The sequence below is a fragment of the Panthera pardus genome, unplaced genomic scaffold, assembly GCF_024362965.1.
Source record: "Panthera pardus isolate Hobbes unplaced genomic scaffold, ASM2436296v1 HiC_scaffold_1, whole genome shotgun sequence".
Classification (NCBI taxonomy): domain Eukaryota; kingdom Metazoa; phylum Chordata; class Mammalia; order Carnivora; family Felidae; genus Panthera; species Panthera pardus.
Genome location: NW_026526654.1, coordinates 22,052,851 through 22,067,547, shown reverse-complemented (window position 1 = coordinate 22,067,547; position 14,697 = coordinate 22,052,851). Strand labels below are relative to the sequence as shown.

The 14,697-nt window shown below is 49.2% G+C and overlaps 1 protein-coding gene across 4 annotated transcripts in view; it reads left to right on the top strand.

Moving 5' to 3' along the window:
* Nucleotides 1-1,365: 1,365 nt before the first annotated feature.
* FARP1 (FERM, ARH/RhoGEF and pleckstrin domain protein 1) overlaps nucleotides 1,366-14,697 on the top strand; it is a 294,494-nt gene continuing 281,162 nt past the window's right edge. Inside the window, exon 1 of one of the 4 annotated variants that reach the window (XM_019444039.2) lies at nucleotides 1,366-1,389. The gene's annotated coding sequence lies outside the window, so the exon portion shown is untranslated. Of the gene's footprint in view, nucleotides 1,390-1,473; nucleotides 1,629-1,896; nucleotides 2,317-14,697 lie in introns of those variants that run through there. The other 3 variants (XM_019444038.2, XM_053893079.1, XM_053892978.1) reach the window with 3 other exon arrangements.

The following is a 14,697-nucleotide window of genomic DNA, read 5'->3' as shown; positions in this document are numbered from 1 at the left end:
GGCATTGCTGCTGCAGGTGTGTGTGAGAGCCACACTTAGAAGCATTGGCCTAAGCCCTCTGATCAATGGTTTATCAAAGGCCACACAGCTGGTCAGAACCCACTATTTCTTTTCAGCCCATCTGCTGTTTCTTCTTTGGTCAGAGGCCTACAATGAACTCTTTTTTTTTTTTTTAAGTTTATATATTTATTTTGAGAGAGACAGCCTGAGCAGAGAGGAGGGGCAGAAAGAGAGAGGGAGAAAGAGAATCCCAAGCAGGCTCCTGGATGTGGGCACAAAGCCAGAGGCGGGGCTGGATCTCACCGTCTAAATCAAGAGTCGGACGCTCAGCAGGCTGACCCAACAACACGCCCCTGCTCTTTACTTCCACTGTCACCAGATACGCAAGGGTTAAAAAAAAAAGAAAAAAAATACAGGGGGGCACTTGGGTGGCTCAGGCAGTTGGGCATCGGACTCTTGATTTCAGCTCAGGTTTTGATCCCAGGATCGTGGGATGGAGCTCCGACTCTGGCTTTGCACTGAGTGTGGAGGCTGCTGAAAATTCTCTCTCTCTCTCTCTGCCTCTCCCCTGCTCTCGGGCTCTCTCTGGGGGAAAAAAAAATAAAGCCTTTGGCTAAAAAAAAAAAAAACCCAAAAAACAAAAAACCAAACAGGTCAGCACCTTATACTCAAAATACGTCTCTTTGCTCCTCTCCAGGAATTACTCACACCTGCTGCCACAGGTACCCCCTGTACTTCTAATGCGTCCTGTTCTTGTGCCAACCCCCACTGCGGGCTCCTGCCCGCTCCCTTGTGGCTTCTCCCATGAAACCTGTCCATCTGGTTTGAGGACTGTGAACTCCTCAGAGGCACAAAACGACCGGGGTAGCCTCGGGACCTAGCTGAGAGCTGCTTTGGTCTCTGAGCTGCTGCTGCCCGCCCTTTCCCCTCCACGAGTAGAAAGTCTACAGCGAGATAAAGGCTGCACGAGGGGCTCGGGAAGGGGGAGATGGAGACGGTGCGGGGGCTCCTTGCTGGAGGGTGGGGACAGTAACTGTGTCCCCCGCCCTAGTCCCTGCCTCCTCAATCCATCTTACTCCCTCCCCCATTAAATTCCGCAAACCAGTTCCCAACCTATTTCACTCCTCTCCCCCGCTGGGCGTTGCTCCTGTTCCTGGAGGTGGGGCAAGTGGGGGGTGGGGGTGGGGGTGGGGAGGTGGGGACTGTACTGGGAATCGCCTGGGTGGAAAACACTGGGCCGTGGCGGGGGGAGGTGGCAACCGCCCCTTCGGGATTAAGTCGCTCGCAGCCCAGGGTGGTGCCGGAAGCCTGCTCGTGTGGCTTGGGAGGGGAAGGTGCTCGTGGGTCCCTGCAAATCGCCGCTTCCCGCCCGACAACGAAAAGTCTTAGGTGGGCACACAGGCACCCCCTTGCATGACCTCAGCCAGTGAGTTGCAGAGTCCGCGCCGCCGACCGCCCTGCAGCAGCTCCTGGTTAAGCCGGTGCGCTCGTCTCCCGCTCTCCTTAGATCGCTTTCAACCACAGCAGCAGGATTGGCGTGTCCCTGGTGGCGCAGCGCTCTCCTCAGCGCTTCCTGCGCTGGGTTCGGTGGCGCAGCGCAGAGACTCGGGTTCTGGCTGTAGGACCAAGTAAGGCACAGATCCGAGGTGGGCTCTCGGGGTCCGGGAGGGGCTCTCCAGACTGGTGCCCCCCCCCCCGCCCCCCCCGCTCCCGCCGCCCCCTGGCGCACCTGCCCCCCAGGGCGGAGCGGGGCGGGGCACGCTGGCGCGCAGGTCGCCGGCCCGGACGCTGGAGGGGGCTGTGGCTCTCCCGCTGTCCCCGCGGCTCCGGCGGCTCGGCGCCCAAGCTCCCCCCCCGCCGCCGAGGGGCCGGCCCAGGCCCGGGGAGGGGCGCGATCGCCTTCACTTCCCGCTCGCCGGCCTCGGAGGCGGCGGGTCCCGCGCGGGCGCAGGGCTGCGGGCGCTCGGCTGGGGCGCGGGGCGGAGACGCGGCCGCCGCCCGCTTTGCGCCGCTCCTCCCCGCGCGAGTGGCACTCGGCCGGGCGTCGAGGCGGCCATGGCGACCCTGAGCCCGCTCCCCACCCACCCCGCCTGCTCCGCCCTCCCCTCCGCCCCGCGCCACCTTTGATGGCTCGGACCTCGGCCGGCCACCGCCAGCCCCGCTCGCGCTCCCGCGCCGCCGCCGCCCGCGGGTATTAATAGCCGAGCGCCCCGCTGCACGCGCAGCCCGGAGCCGCCGCGCCCTCGGCAGCCAGGGGCTCGGAGCTGCTGAGCCCGGAGGCCCGGAGTAGGAGCCGGAGCCGCCGGCGCCGTGGAGGTAGGAGGCGCGGGGCGAACAATGACCGCGGCGGGGCGGGCGGGCGGCAACTTGTGCGAGTCCGGGCTCTCGGGGCCCACCCGCCGGGGGGGCGCGGGTGGAGGCGGGTTGCGTGCCCGCGGGGTCCTGCCCGGAGGAGGCGGGCGGCGGGTGGGATCGGGCCCTCGGCAGCCCCGGCAACAATAGCAGGAGCTCGGGGGCCTCCGGGCTCCGGGCCGCCCTTTGCACCTTTCTCTCACCTCCGCGGACCCGGGCTGCGCGGCTGTGCGCGCGGCTCCCCCCCGCCTCCCCCACCCCGCTGTGCCCTTCCCCCCCGCTTCCTCCCATCCCACCCGGCACAGTGACAGCGCCGGACGCCGCTTCCGGACCTCGGGCCGCAGTCTTGGCCCCAGAGGCGGATCGCGGGCCGGGGAGGTGGCCACTGGCTCGGGTGCCGCGGCGCTGCCGGGTGCCTGCCGCTCGCCCACGCGCGGCGCGAGCACCCGGGTAGGTGACAAAGAGGAATACACCCTCCGCTTAAGTTAGATTTTGTCTCTCTTTACCGCCTTTACGGAGAGCAAAGTTTTTTTTTTTTTTTTTCTTTCCAGCAAAGGACACAGATTTTTGTGGTGAGCATTTTAAAACAACAACTTCTGATTGTGGTTTTACGATTTAAGTTCCGGAAACTTTAGCTGTGTGATCTGGCCAGACCCTTGAGAGAGAGAGAGAGAGAGAGAGAGAGAGAGAGAGAGAGAGAAAGAGAGAGAGTGTGTGTGTGTGTGTGTGTTATTTGAGGGGGGGGGGGGGATGAGTTCCCGGTCATCGTTCTGGATTTCGTTCCTGGCAGTTGGGGCCCCGCTACTCCCGGGATCGGTGCAGGACCCCAGAAAGGAGGGAGGTGAGGCTTACAAAAGAATCGAGGACGCTGCTACCAGGTCAGCTCCCTGAGCTGTGGAGAGATCGCCTCTCGTCCGGAGGAGTTTAGCGGTCTCAGCCTGTCTCAGCCTTCTGGAGTACCATGGTGGCCTCTGGCTGTTTCATTTTATTATTGTTGTTAATGCCTTCCCTGTTAGCTTCCCAGGTTTGATTTGCTCCGCCGCCGGCCCTGCCCTGTTTCCCGGATTCCCCCTGAGCCATGACTTTTGTGGACCCCCGGCCCCCCTCACCCAGCCGGCGGTCTTGGGAGAGCCAACCCCCATGGGTTACGTTTAATGTGTTTTGCACGTGGTGACTTTGCCAAACCCATGTCAGAACGTCCTTTAGCATTGTCTCGCTCTTTCATTCAGTCGAAAAAGAAGAGGAGGGGAAAGGCCTTTTTGGTGCTGAGAGCTTTGAGGGAGTTGCCTTAAAAATTGCCCTCGTTCCCATGGGGTGGGCCTTTCTGATATCTCCTAGCTTTGGCTTTCTTCCCTCATTCCACAGCCTTCTGGCTGGGGGTTTACCCCTCGGCCTTTCCAAAGGATTGGTCTTCTGGTGTGACAGTTTCTGAGGATGGCTTCCTATGTGGGTTCAGCATCCACATGGCTCACTTTATATTCCCGCAGCATCGTTCTGCAGCAAGGCACCAATATTGGAGTTCCTCCAAGCACAACAAAACGTTTGTGTTTTTAGAATGTCTGGCTAATAGATCTGCCTCTGGGTAAAATAAATAGACATTATTGGCCAGTGGCTGGCTCACTGTGCGAAGTGTTGGTTGATAGAGATGCTGAGTTGATGCCTCCCTTACCCCAGGGCTTCCCAGAATCTCTTGTTTCTTTGAAGCCGACAGGAAACTTGACATAGTTGGGGATGATGTAGTTGTGCCCCATAGGGTCACAGATTCTGTGGCACAACCCTTGTGAGTCGGTGTGTGGTTTCGCGTTAAGGAGTCTGTCCCTAGGGAAATCCTGGAGTTGGGTTTATAATGCCCCTTTTCACATTGATAGTCTCTTCCTGGAATTTGTGTAGGGATTTAATTCCTTGGGTCATAATAGAACAGTAACACTACTCTGTAGCCAAATTTACCAAAAGGAGATTGAAAAATCTATCCTAGACAATTCTCTTCTGGTGGGTTGCATTTAGTTTATAATTATTTTGAGACTAAAAGAAAGCTGGGTGAATGTTTTTGTTTTGTATTTCATTACAGAAACTGAAGAAAGTTAAGAATTAAATACAGGATCAAAGGGGTTCGTTTCTTAAAAAGTGGAATTTGTCCCCTAATACTCGATGCACATAGCAGAGCTTAATTTGTTTGGAAAAACGATACAGCTTTTTAAGAAGGGTGCTTGGGATAACGTCCATCGAAAGAGAAAAGCTTTTTCCATCCTGGAAGAGGTTAGAGAACATTGGAGAAAAGGCAAGAGCCCAGTCTTTGTGTGCTGAACACCCTTTAGGAAAGACATTGTGACTTTTCCCGGAGGGCGGGGCAAGTTCTGTGGATTTGTAGGTATTGGGCCAGTGGAACTGGCGTTTGAAACACACCCTTTATGACTGGCCTTGCTTATTGCAGAGAACTGCCTAAGCTTTTTGAGAAATGCCCTGGCCCCCATAAGAGAAAATGCTACAGAAAAGAGAGGTGCTCCTATGATCCCCCAGATACGGTTGCCGGCTTGAGTCCTTTCCACTTTGGGTGCACAGGCATTCTAGGTGTTGGCTGGGAGGGGAAGGGGCAGGCTTTTAGGTCCCATGGCTGCCCTCTCCTTTTCTTGGGTACCTTCGATGGAAAGGCCAGGCTCTTCAAGCCTGGCTATTGAATGGGAAGCGGGAGGTCAAGTTCTTTTTCTTGCTTTTTAATGGGTAGAGTTTCTGCTACGGCCTCTGTTTTCCTCCAGGTTACTGCGTTAACCATTTCCACATGTCCAGGAAGATCAGAGCCCAAATGTTTCCATTCAAATTACTTGAAATACTGATTTCACCAGTCTTTTTATGCCAAATGCTGCCTTTGTTTTTAATCAAGAAGCCCCCGGAAAATGTTTATTTTAAAGTGGAGAAGCTGGCTTTTTTCGGCTGCCCTAGTCCTGGTTGAAGGCAGTTAAAAAATGTTTTGCCAAGTGGATACTTGAAGCAAAAGTGGGCACTTGATAGATATTAAATATGGTGCTCTAAGCTTTTGATATCTCTGAAATAAGCCAGGGACCATCAAATACAATGTGACTAAAACTGAATGCATGCCCAGTGCAGGCTAGGCATTGGCAGTTTTCTTATTTTAACGTGGGACGGAAATAATAGACAAACTGTAAGATTGGCAAATAAATGATGTGAGAATTCATCATTTACACTGAATTAATTTCGTGTGAAAAATTGTCATATTTGTGCATACATTTTCAAACAAAGGAGCCACCAGCCAAACCAGATTGCTTTTAACTCTATTATGCTAATATTTCTTGCCACAAGAGGAATGCCACTCTACACACAGACTTCGGCTTTCCATAAAAGTATCTCATACAGGAAGACTTACAAATCCAGGAATATGGTGATTTTCATTTTTTGTTCTCATCCTGTTAACTCAGGATCTAGTATATGCCTAGCACATAGCAATCCCTTGGTAGATAACTGGCTGTGAATGAATAAACCTGGATTTTCATGTCCTTTACAGTTAGTCTTTAAAGTTTTTAAGGTTGCTGTTCCGGGAACTTGAAGATATGATATTTGATTTTGTTTCCATTTTGTTCGAATTTAACAATTGCAATTAACCTTGAAAGCTGGGTAATATTGTAAAAAGTTACAGTCTCATTAAGAAGAAACTTAGGTCTAAAAGCATGAAGAAGAAAGTAAAACTTCTCTGAAAAGCTAGCTTCTCCAAGAATTTTCCTTCTTCCTTGGCATCTATTTTCTAGAGGCTTCATTGGTGAGCATCTGTTTGGTGGTAACCTCCGTTTTTGTGTGCCTTTAAGTATCTTTGTTCTGGAATGATAAACGCCCTGGGTGCGCGATTCCAGATTGACGTTGTATTAATCAGCTCCCTTCTGGTTCCTTTGTGGCAGCTGCAGTATCCGCCTCTGGGCTGGTTGTTGCTTGTGAGTAGTCTGTCTTTTCTGTCTGCTGACTTTTTTTTTAAGCTTATTTATTTATTTTGAGACAGAGAGAGAGCGTGCACGCACATGAGCCGGGGAGGGGCAGAGAGAGAGAGAGAGAGAGAGAGAGAGAGGGAGAGAGAATCCCAAGCAGGCTCCGTCCTGCCAGCACAGAGCCCGACGTGAACTCATAAACTGTGAGATCATGACCTCAGCCTAAATCAAGAGTCGACCGACTGAGCGACCCAGGCGCCCCGGCTGCTTTAAGGTTCTTTGGAGTTCTGCACCTTCACTATGTCTGGGTATAATTTCTTTTCTCCTTGACTTTGATCGCCCCTTCCTCTCCTCCTCCTGCTCCTCCCTGCTCTCCCCTTCTTCCCTTTCTCTACTCCTCCCTCCCAGCCTCTCACCAGTATCTTTCTTTCTATCTCCCGGTACCATTTCAAGGTCCGTTCCGCCATCCTTTGTTCCTTCGCCTTTGGCCGCTCTGGCCGTTTGCTTTGGGCTCTGATGCATGAAGCTGCTGTGCACTCTTGCGAACAAGTCTTTGTGTGGAGATCTGTTTTTAATTCTTTTGCGGGGTCTTATAATAAGTATACGCTTAACTTTATCAGAAGCTACCGTCTGTTTTCCCAGGTATTTGCACCATTTTACATTCTCACCGATGACATCTGAGCATTCCAGTTACTGTAATCCTCAGTAACACTGGGATGTTACTGATGTTCAGTCTTTTTCATTTTAGCCATTCTGGTGGGTGTGTCACAGTGTGTCATAGGGATTTCATTCTAGATTTCCCTGATGGCCAGTGGTTGCTTTTCATGTGCTTATTGGCCGTTTGCATATCTTCCTTTGTGTATCAAATCTTTTGTATTTTTAATTATGTTTTTGTCCGATCATTTTATATAGCTTTAGAGTACGATCAACATATAATAAACTGCGCATACTCAATGTCATCTTGTCTCATTGTGGGGATTCTTTATATATTCTGGATATGAGTTCTCTGTTAGATCTGTGTGTTGTGAATATTTTCACCAGTCTATTTTTTAACCTTTCTATTTTTTGATGGTATCTCTTGAAAAGCAAAAATTATTGGCAAAGTGTTATATACATGGCGTAATTATTGAACTTATCAAAGGCCAGGGAATTTACTCAGTTTTGGAAAAATAACACATTTTTTATGTGTAAGGCTTACTGGTATTGCTCTGTTCAAGTGGTCAGCTTCCATTTTTGAGGGTGAAGGAGCAGTTTTGTTCCTTCCTCCCGAAAACGGAGTTGAAGAGGCTTAAAAATGAAAGAGAAAATACCTGCTTATTTTGAAAATATGAGGAAATAATTATGTTTGAGATTATGATCAAATAAATCGATTTTTAAAATTCAAACTGGAGTTGTATTTGTTTTTCGGCACACAGAAAGATGATGGGAAAGAAATATTTTTGAAAGCGATACGAAAAGGAAGCCTTGGGTAATAGCAAGGTGTAACATTTTATTTAGTTTTAATGTTTTAAAGTTTATTTATTTTGAGAGAGAGAGAGCGCGAGCGAGGGAGCATGCATGAGTGGGGCAGAAAGGGAGAACCCCAAGCAGGCATTACACTGTCAGCACAGAGCCCCATGTGGGCCCCATCCCACAAACCATGAGATCATGACCTGAGCTGAAACCAAGGGTTGGATGCTTAACTGACTGAGCCACCTGGCGCCCCAAGATGTAACACGTTAAAAAGAGGTCAGAGCGGCACATGTAGGTAGTTATGAAATGCCTTTAGTTCCCCTTATCTTGGCAGGAATTGTATCTTGCCGTCTGTGTTTTCTCATTTTCTGACCCAAATAATAAGTATTATTAGGGTCGGAAAGTATGTGTTCCTAATTTTTGTTTCTCCTGCCCAGAGAAAGTAAATAAATCTTGGTTGATCCGAACTAAAATGCGTGTGGCGAACACCCTGTGACATTTGACAATACGGGAGGTAGAGGGTGGTATCAGAGGTGGCAGGAGTTGGGAGCGGAGGCACCGGGACCCGATAGACCTGCCCTTCCACGCTGGCCATGTTTGTGATGTGGGGCAAGTTACTGGTGCTCTTTCCCTCAAACTTCAAGGGCATCTTTAAGAGTATTTTCATCTTAAAATGGTACAGTGTCTGGCTAACCACCCATCAAACCTTTCGTTGCCTCAAGTAATAATAAGGGGTTCCCACTTGGGTGTCTCAGCTCACAGTGTCATCGGGGACCCAGGTTCTTTCTGTCTGTCCGCCCCGCCATCCCCAGCATGTTGCTCTTCGTACTTAGGCTTGCTGCCGAGCAGTTAATCAGACTGTTGCCTCCTAATTAGCTGTTATGACTCATGGCTGCCGCAGCTATATCGTCTCCCACATTTGTTGGCAGGTCAGTAATGGCACAGGCTTCTTCAGGCTCCTTTCGTCATCAGGCCAAACCCTTCCCAGAAGACCCCAACATCTGGGAGGTCTAGGAAGGGGGTTCTGGGGAATGTTTCTGTGCTCTTAAAAAGAGACCCAAAGACTAGACTGAATGTGATGCCTGGAACCACAGCAGCCATGTTGTGATTCACCTTGGGATGAAGGCAAGAGGGTGATGGAGCTGAAAGATGGAACCAGAGACTTTTTTTTTTTTTTTTTGAGAGAGAGGGAGGGAGGGAGGGAGAGAAAAGTGTGAGCACACGCCTCAGTGAGGCATAGGGGCAGAGGGAGAGAGAATCTTAAGCAGCCTGCATGCCCAGTATGAGCCTGATGTGGGACTCAGTCTCACGACTGTAAGATCATGACCTGAGCCGAAATCAAGAGTCGGCCACTTAACCCACCGAACCACCTGGATGCCCTGGGACCGGAGTCCTTGTGGGTGTCATTGAGTCACTGATCTTCCTGCCCCTGGAGCTGAGTATACCAAAGAATAGTGAATTTTGTATACTAAATAATACCAACATGGGCTTCGTGTGCTAAATGATCATTTTACTTACTTTCTAACTCTGTTACTGCCATCCAAAGCTTCTTGACTGGCACATCAGTTGGAAGACCTTATCTTTCTTTTGCCATGTACCGTTATCTGTGACAAAACATGTTTCTCTCTATTGATTATGTGGAGAGTGACTTCGTGGTCATATCAAATCTCTGTGAGAGATAAACTCTATTTCGGGACTTTAGGTATTTGATATTGTGTGTAAATCTTGCGGCTAAATCAACATGAATTTTGCCTTTCCTCTTAAGGTGGCCTTGTAGGACATTTGTTTAGAATTGATCATTTGGCAGTTTGGATTATAGGACACGCTTGAGAATAACATTTCCTTAAGAAACAATGATGGCAGCACCGGCCGTTTTTGTCACCCTAGAATGGCATTTCTCTGCACGTACAATACTGCTTAGGAGATTTGTGAGGACATCATTAATCAGAGATTAATATCTTCCTTTATAATCTTACCAGAGCTTTTGGTTCTCTGGTATCGGGTCTTATTGGGGGCCAATGTTATTAGTGGAGCAAGCTAGTTGAAAATGTCAGGATTTGGGTAAACCAGAGGTTTACCACATGGAAAAGTTAGACACAAATATTTGTAAGGAAAAGTTAAATGATTTCATGATACCCTTCATATTAAACAAATAACTTGAATATAAACTATCCAGATGAGCAAAATGCAGAACATAGAGCAATATTTCTATTTTCGTTTAATTGATTCAACTTTTTTTTTTTTTTAACATTTATTTATTTTTGAGACAGAGGGAGGGAGAGCATGAACAGGGGAGGGCCAGAGAAAGAGGGAGACACAGAATCTGAAACAGGCTCCAGGCTCTGAGCTGTCCGCACAGGCCTGATGCGGGGCTCGAACCCACGGACCGCGAGATCATGACCTGAGCCGAAGTCGGATGCTCAACCGACCGAGCCACCCAGGTGCCCCTAATTGATTCAACTTTTTTTTTATTTAAAAAAAAAAAAAAGTTTTTTTTTCAACGTTTATTTATTTTTGAGACAGAGAGAGACAGAGCATGAACGGGGGAGGGGTAGAGAGAGAGGGAGACACAGAATCGGAAGCAGGCTCCAGGCTCTGAGCCATCAGCCCAGAGCCCGACGCGGGGCTCGAACTCACGGACCGCGAGATCGTGACCTGAGCTGAAGTCGGACGCTTAACCGACTGAGCCACCCAGGCGCCCCTTGATTCAACTTTTAAAAAGAAGTCTGATCAGCCCCTCCACTCTCCCCTTACTGTGATGGTGGCCAACTGACCAGGGTAATTTCATTATTCACTGGGCCGTTTTATTTTTTTTCAACGTTTTGTATTTATTTTTGGGACAGAGAGAGACAGAGCATGAACGGGGGAGGGGCAGAGAGAGAGGGAGACACAGAATCGGAAACAGGCTCCAGGCTCCGAGCCATCAGCCCAGAGCCTGACGCGGGGCTCGAACTCACGGACCGCGAGATCGTGACCTGGCTGAAGTCGGACGCTTAACCGACTGCGCCACCCAGGCGCCCCTGGGCCGTTTTATTTTTACTTTAGTTTATGTCAGGGCCTGTCAAGTCAAGGGATATTTATGAGTATCTTTGTTGAATATACTGGTTACCATTGGTGACACAAAAATAGGGCTCAGTCCTTACTCTTGGAGTATGACATCCAGGGGGATGAGGGAAAAGTCTAGGTAATTATAATAAAAGGTGAAATATAAGAACCTTGCACAAGGTATAGTAATGGTGGAAGTGTTCAGGACAGATAGTGGATTCTGATTGGAAGAGGTGGCATTTGAATGGAGCTTTAATTTAAAGAAGCCTGTTTTTGTTGACTTATTTTAGTGGTCACTTTGTAGTGTGTTTATTGTGACAGGAGTAGAAAAGTACTCACATATAAAACAGAAAGTAAAAATTCCTTGGAATCCTGCCATTTAAAGATTATGAAAATTAAAAAATGGTTGATTTCCATTTAACTTTTGGCAATATTTGGTGTATTTCCGGTATTATCACCTATATGTGCAAATGTCCATTGTTATTAAAAAATTGAGAGAATGATGCATGCACATTGAGAAGCCACTTTTTCCCCCTTAACACTAAGTGTTTTCTACTTGGAGCTTTCTTTGAAATGAAAACGATGCCTCTGTGATGTTACTGTTACATGGTTCTACAGAATGTAACTAACATTGCCCTTTAGCGGTCACTTTTTTAAAACTTATTTTTATTTTTTGGGACAGTGCACGTAGGGGAGGGGTGGGGTGGGGCGGGGGAGAGAGGAAGAATCTTAAGCAGGCCCCATGCTCAGTGCAGAGCCCCTCTTGGGGCTCGCTCCCACCACCCTGGATCGAGACCTGAGTGGAAATCAAGAGTCGGATTCTGAACTCACTGAGCCACTCAGGTGCCCATATTGGTCATTTTTTTTTTTTTTTGCTTGCAGTGACCATGTGTACATAAATCTATGGTAGGAGGGTCCCTAGGACTCTTTTGTTGCAAGCGACAGATGCCCAGCTTGAGCCGTAGGATGCAGAATAAAGGGGTATTTCTTAGTTCTCAGCACCAACCTCAGAAAGGGCGGAGGTGGGTCGGTCTCAAGCACAGAGACCCGGGTCCAGAGTCGGCCCCGTGGGCTTTCCCGCATAGTGTCCAGACTCTGTTTTTTGGCCGGCATTGCCTTGATGTTTCAGTTACCCTCTCTGCTGGTGTTTTGAGCAGGACAGTTTGGGGATGGGGGTGGGGAAGGGCAGGAAGTCCAGCATCCATGGCTCTTGCCTTAAAATGCAAGCTGTCCTCCAGTCATCCTGACAATTCATCACACCTTAGAGCGTTTTCCGTTCCCGTGGAAGAGGTGCTCAGACTGCTCCCACTATGATGAAGAATCGCCTAGTGGAGCGTGAACCTCCGACCTCTCCTCCTAGGGAAGGACTCTTGTTTAGGCGACAGGAGGGACCACTCTTGTGGTGGGGGGTGCGTCTAGGGGCGGGGGCACTGGGTGATGTGAGATTGTGCCCAGACAGCATGAGCCTTTCCAGATGGATGGGATTTATGGGCAAAAATAAGAGAGAAGTGAAGAAAAACCTTCCCGGGGTAGGGGTGGAAGGAGACCAGCAGGGACGGGAGCAGCAGAAATGTAAGAGAAGCTTCTGTCCCACCTCCTCCTGGGGCTGTGCGAAGCTCAGAAGTTCACGAGCACATAGATGTTGATGCCTGTGCCCCAAGAGAAGCAGCTCTAACCTAATGATCCCTTGTGAAGAGTGTCATAAGCCGTGTGTCACTCCTTATATATTATCCCCACGAGGCTCTTGCTTGTATCGGAACACACCTTCTGGGGCGGGGGAAAAAACGGGGGTAGAGCTTGCTCGGGGTGAGTTTATAGCATAACTGGCCTGTATCTGGAGGTTGAGAAAGGCCCAGAGTAGGGGCCAGGCTGAAATGGGAGGGGTGCCTACTGCTTTATTTTCTTCTAACTCGAGGAGCATTTTTATCTGCCTCCTTTTCTCTGTTGTGGGTCGGAAGCACTTCAGTGAAGGTGCTGATTCTTCACAGCCCTCATCAGCCCCCAGCAAAACATTTGTGAAACATCCAAGTCTTGCCTATTTTTCAAATTCCCAAGTAGAGCAGTGTCCGATTCTGAATTCCACTGGCACACCTTTTGGAACGGTGCACCCAGAAGCATGTGGAGACCTTCCAGGGCAAGTGGCAGTGGTGCCCGTGGGCATAACGGATCTTACATGGATGCGTAAGGCCTTATTCCCCGATGTGTGAACCCCACTCTTCACCAGAGTTAGCTCCTGGGGTCAGGGGCCGTGGATGCGGCTTCCCTTTTATCTTCCAGGTCCTTACAAAAGAGCCTTTCTTTGGCGGATTAATGGAAGTCTTATCACAGGATCATAGGCATCTGGAAAATCACAGCTCATTAAATTCCTAATGTCTTCACCAGTTAGGAAGAATAAAACTGATCTTACTTTTCACAAAGATCTGTGGAACACCTTTCATAAGGTAGGGGCTATGCTTGCATTCACATCAGTGCACAAAACAGACAAAAACTCTTGTCTTCAAAGGAAGCGCATGTATGTTATTTGTCCAAATGGAGGCGTTTTTGATACTGAAAGGAGGTGTGAACTGCATGGGGCACCGGGACAGGAGGGGGCTATGCGGACGGTCACCCTCATGCTCAGAGTGCAACTCAGAGTGGGCAGCTCGTTTTTCCCAGGGGCCGTCGGATACCTTTGGGACAGTCTGGAGACAGATCCAGCTAATCTGTGGCTTATACACGCCATATACATGCCAGCAGACATTTATTGAGAACCTGTGTGGTTTTGTCTGTGTTTGTCTAAAAGGTCTTTTGCTCCCAGGCAAGAATGTTTATAGGGACATAAGGCAGGGGCCAGGGGACCCTCAGCTATACAGGAAAATAATGAATGATAATTGTTTGAAAGAAGGTAGACTCTTGAGCTACAAATCATGGATTCTAAATAACTTGCTTGTGATCAGCGTTTTTTTGTTTGTGTGTTTGTTTGTTTTTAAATAAAGATTTGGAAATCAAGACGACCCTAGGCCCTGAAGGTGATTTAAGGAAGGATGTATTTCTTCTTACGGGAAAAAGGAAATGAAATTGCCTCAAAAGAAAAGTATGTGTGCATCTATTTAAAAGCATTTTTTAAAAAATATTTATTTTTGAGAGAGAGAGAGACAAGAGTGCAAGTGGGGAGGGGCAGTGAGAGAGGGGAACACAGAATCCGAAGCAGGTTCCAGGCTCCAAGCCGTCAGCACAGACTCCGACGTGGGGCTTGAACTCACCAGCCGTGAGATCATGACCTGAGCTGAAGTCGGCTGCTTAACCGACTGAGCCACCCAGGCGCCCCTATTTTTTTTTTTTTTTAAATCAAGTTTGAGTAAAAGCGATTTTTCTTCTCTGTACGGTTCTGTGAGTTTTACCACGTGCACCAGTGTGTGCGGCGACCGTGACCCTCACACTCAGGACAGGGACTGTGTCATTCGGCTCAAAAAATTCCCGAGTGTTGCCTCTTTGGACTCACCTTCCTGCTTCTCCGGCCACCGTTGACACTGATCTTTGCTCTGTCACTGTTGTTTGGTCTCTTCCAGAACATCGTATAAATGGAATCACGGACTGTGTAACCCTTTGAGACTTTTCACTCCGCATGCTATCTTTGAGGTCTCTAAGCTGTTGGGAGCATTCAGGATTCTTTCACTTTTGCTGCCGAACTGTATTCCACTGTGTGGACGTATCCGAGTTTGTGTCGCCATTCGGTAGTCGAAGGACTTTCGGGTTGTTTCCAGTTGGGGGCGGTAGTGGCTGTAAACATGCAGCTGCTATAAACTTTCACTGTAGGTTTTGACGTGAACACAGTTTTGAATTCCCCTGGGCAAATACCCAGGAATCCTCACCAGACCCTGATATTGTCAACACTTTTTATCTTAGCCATTTGAATAGACACGTAGCAGTATCTCAGCAC